This window comes from Palaemon carinicauda, chromosome 12 (assembly GCF_036898095.1).
Source record: "Palaemon carinicauda isolate YSFRI2023 chromosome 12, ASM3689809v2, whole genome shotgun sequence".
Lineage (NCBI taxonomy): Eukaryota > Metazoa > Arthropoda > Malacostraca > Decapoda > Palaemonidae > Palaemon > Palaemon carinicauda.
This window is the reverse complement of record NC_090736.1, coordinates 22,314,201-22,319,200: the sequence shown is the minus strand read 5'-3', so window position 1 is coordinate 22,319,200 and position 5,000 is coordinate 22,314,201. Positions and strand designations below refer to the sequence as shown.

Sequence of the window (5,000 nt, the reverse complement as noted above, 5' to 3'; positions counted from 1 at the left end):
TCATGTACAATCATATCTACCTCGTTCTCATCTGGCCCTAAAATTATACTCATTTCTGTAAACAGTTCATCCATTTCATCAAAAACCTTCTCAATTTTAGCATAAATTCATTCATGCTACTTATCATTCTCCTATCTCTCACTCCAGCGTTATTCATTCTTTCTTTTACATCATCTAAAGAAAACCCACAAACACTATAAGTATCATTCATACTCGGCCACGTTTCATCTGTATTAATACATTTATCTTCCACACTCACTTGCACATTTACAGCCTTGTCATACTTATTCGTATTCTTCCCTATACCTATAAATTTCCCTTGCACTTTCTCCCCCCTTAAAACTTTAAAATGCCTCTTTTTCCTATATTCAACTATTACTGTTTATTTTGCAGGCCTAAGTTCTCATGCATACTAGATTCATACTTACTCATTTCCAGCCAATTACTCATCCCATTCTCAGAAACATTGATCCTATTCTTTCCACACACACACAGGAGGACTCACCCAGCTGAACCCTCTTACACTCTAGTTTCCCGAACATCCTGTCTGACTTAATCCCTTCTTCCTATATACTCTAGCTAAATGCCCACCAACACCACATTCAGTACACTTACCCTGCGGCTCCTTGCTTATTCTACCATAATGACCATCCTTACCACAATTGCCGCAAATCATATTTGTACGATAACTCCGACATCCACTCGCTATGTGCCCAGTCATACCACACCGATAACATTTAACCCCTTTCTCTTTCTTGCAGTCACTAATTCTTTGCTCTACCTCACCACATCCAAAACATGATCCTAACGCCCATCTACACTCATTAATTTTATGCCCTTCTTTCCCACACCTATAATACTTCTCTTCACGGACACAACTACCTGGCTTACCTCGCTGCACACTAGCACTCCTATTCCTCCAAACCTGTTTCCCTTGACTAAACCCTTTATTTGTCCTTACAGGTATTCCCACATTACTCGCCCTAACATTCCTATCTACTACATTATCAGCTACCCTCATTGGTCCTCTCATAACAGTATCTCAAAAACTAACAAATTCTGGCACACTTTCTCTATTCAACTTCTTACACTCGCAGATCTACTTTCTTTCATACACCTATCTAACTCGTAATCCTCAACTATCTCTAAAATATCATCCCATGTCAATCTTTCTTTCCTCCACCTCATCTTCTCCTTACATTTCAAATTGATAAATTCACTCACATTCTCAGGTATGGTCGCCAACAACTTCCTCATTAACTCCTTATTATCATTTATGCCTTCATCCCCATACTTCTTTTTAGCTAACGTTTCCAAGCTACATACATACATTGATATAGCTTCTCCTGCATTCATCCTTGCCTCATCAAATTCCTTCTTACCCTAAATCCTAACACTCCCTTTTATACGTTTTACCTGCTCAATTATTATCTTTTTCATACTTTCATAATCAACGTCACCTACACTCATTATCACACCATACATCGTCAACAAATACCTACCCCAAACTCTCTTACTATCACCATACTTATCCAGACAATACCTCTAACACTCCTAGAAAAATTCATATACATGCCTACTACTATGCTCATTGAACCTTTCACACAGAGGTACCTCTCTCATAAACACAGTTTTACACACATCACGTTCATTCTCACTGCTATCATCACTGCTACCTTCCTTCTTGCTTCTTACTTCCTCGCTGGAATATAAGGAATCTAATTCCACAGTCATACTTCTATCCTTGATTATACTCCTCTTAGCCCTTTACTTACTCACCACTTTCACCCACTCACGATCATCCGTGCTATCATCCTGACACTTTTTCTTCTCTTTCTTCACATCACTTTTACCTTTCTACTCATTCTTCCTATCACATTTCTGTTCATCCTTACTATGTCTAATTCCTTTATCTTCAATATTACTATCACTATTACTATTACTATCACTATCACTTCCTTTCCCATTATCACTTACCTCAACCTTCTCTTCGACTATCACCCCATTACCGAAGCAGAAACCACTCCTCCGACTGCACCTTCACCTATGAACATTTTCATCATTCCCAATACTTTCCCCATCATAGCTTCCATTCGTTCCTCATTCTCCTGCATCCTTATCTCAACACCCTCTTCCACTCTCTCTACAGTTCCCTTTAGAGCTTTCAGTTCCTTTTGCATCTCCTCATTCTCACAACTTAACCTCTTATTCTCATGCAGCAACTTCTCCACACGCTCCCTACTCAGCCGTAATTCCTCCTTCAATACCCCTAATTATTCTTCCATTTTCATCAACTCTTAATATCTTATCCTATTCAGTCCCTTGTTCAAGAGTCCAGCTATCAATCCCACCTCGGCAGTCCGTGTTCGGGTGCCAAACTAATGTGGCGGGATGTTGCAAAAAAAACCACATCCTTGAATCACTCTACCAGACAATTGTCTCTGCAACACAAACTTTCCCCTTACTTTATCATAAACTGGACTCTTAGACAAAAGGACAAAAAAAAAAAAAAATAAATAAATAAATAAATAACATTAAAACTATATTTCCTGAAACTACAATACTTAACATCCACAACCAAAATAATTACACTTAAAACTAATCTTTAACTTAATTCATATACCAAAAAAACGTAATACCATCCAAATAAAAAAACCCTTACAAACTTAAAATTACCCTCACACCAAATCCAATATTTGTTTATGTGTGGACCTCTGTCCACAAAAGGGCCAGCAGTCCTTTCCGGCCAATGCCTCAACTATGGTAGACGCAACACTCGGTGGCAGACAGATAATTTTTCCCACTACACAAGTACTTTTATCAAGTGGTGAGTGAAACATTTTATGCTGGGTAATGTGTCGTCGTCATCAACATCATTGTCACAATCATTTAGAGAAAATTCTTAATCCTAAGCGTAATTCAGGTCCGCAACTATTGGTCAATCAACTGGAGCAATTTATTCACAATCAATTACAGGCCAGGTCATCAACGGTTGAGCAACATTCAATAATAAGTTTTCCAAAGGAGGAATTATGGCTCAGAAAATAAAAAATCACCTCAACGCTGGTAAAATGATAATAGTAAATCAAGCACTTACACTACTGCCTCTTGCTGCAGTCAAATAAAAAAAAGCATTCGCTCCGAAACCTTTACCATTCTCCTCACCTAGCTAAAAGTAAACAAACAACCTCATTTATACCAACAGTCTTTCTCATAACAAACAATCGATACGCTAACTACCCCCCCCCCCCCTCTCTCTCTCTCTCTCTCTCTCTCTCTCTCTCTCTCTCTCTCTCTCTCTCTCTCTCTCTCTCTCAGGATTTGGTAAACAAAAATTAAATAAAAATAAAAGAAAAACTAATCCTCCACACTACTACTACTACTACTACTACTACTACTACTACTACTCCTACTACTACTACTACTACTACTAATAATAATAATAATAATAATAATAACAACAATAATAATAATAATATAAATATTAATATTAATAATAATAATAATAATAATAATAATAGTAATAAGGATAGAAAACAATAAAAATGCCCAGTCTTGGAATATTTGATATATGTGGATGTGGGACATATGAAAAGAAATGTATGGTAGCTGATTCGTTGGAGAAGCCATGTGTCCTCTCACTTCGAAGTAAAAATTGAGGTCTATATGTGCAGAGATGGGAAGCACAAGGAGTGATTGCATTTAAGGTAGCTGTAAAGTGTATTGCTTTTGGAACAGGGAATAATTTTGGGGTAATAAACGAGCTTAGATTTGTTAGTTCAGGGATTGTATGGGAAAAACGGATTTTAGCGAAATTATAATTCTTTTGTAAGTGTTTATGATTTAGGAATAGAAAACATTGAATTCTGTAGAGATTATTTATTTATTTTTTTTTTTTTCAAGGTGAGTCTGAATATTTGACTTGTTTTGTTGTGTTTGCAGAACATGCGAACGTATTTGTGCTTGGGGAATTGAAAAATAAGGCAGGCAATCGGAAAAAAAAGAGACAGGGCATTTGGTTGGTATAGAGTTATGGAATAAATAAGATTAAAGAGGGTCAAAACGATCTACTTAGGAAGATGTCTCATGGTGGGGAATTGTGATTCTCAAAGAAAAACATAGATAAGTATACTTGTGGTAAAAGGTCGAGGGAAAGAGTTTGCCTGATTATGGTACAGAGTTGATAGAAGAGTAAGTTGGTGTATGTAACAGTAAGAAGAGGTATGGCCTGATGTGAAGGATATCATTATTCAAATTAAGCAGAAACTTCGTTAGAAATAAGTTAGAGAGGAAGGTTTCTGAAAGAATTTTTAAATGTGAACAATATAAGCTGTAATGGGATGATGAACCTTTGAATAGACGATGGAATATTGAAATCGATTTACTTTTAAGAGTTTAAGGGATGTTGGCATGATGAGAGAAGAGGTGTGATCCCAGAATGAGAGAAGCGAGGGAAGTAGCAGGATGTGCGCAAAAGATTAGTACGCCAATTGTGTTGTTAGACTAACTCTCAGATGATAAATGCAATTGAAAATAGTTGAACTTCTTGAGATGGACAGTATGTAGTATGAGCAGTGTAAGAAAAATTGATAAGATTATCAATGTGGAGCTCTGCAGAATAGCTATAAAGGATACCGTGGATGGCAGAATAGATTAGAAATTATAAGTAACTTTGTTGTGTGGAAAGAATGGATGAAAATGGGTTTTATAAATACTGTTTAATTTAGTTATTCTAAGAAGCAGGAAGAGAGAAACTCGTGAAAAGGGTTAGACGGATGATGTGAAAGAGACATTAAAAAGATAAGGTTTCCAGAGAGCTAGGAGAAGAAGGGTGAGTTAAAAATTGTAGTGAATAGAACAGCCAGCGAAGAAGAGTTAACGAGTTTCTAAATGAATCGTCTGTGTATTTGTTTAAAGCGATTAATTTTGTGGATGTTTCTCAGCATAAGTGATCATTCATAACTCAGCAGATGGAGAATGAATGGGGTAGTGTAGCTTGT

General features: G+C 36.7%; 1 pseudogene; it reads left to right on the top strand.

Annotated features, from left to right (window-relative positions):
* Positions 1 to 5,000, top strand: part of LOC137650727 (hemicentin-2-like) — a 350,211-nt pseudogene that overhangs the window by 68,954 nt on the left and 276,257 nt on the right.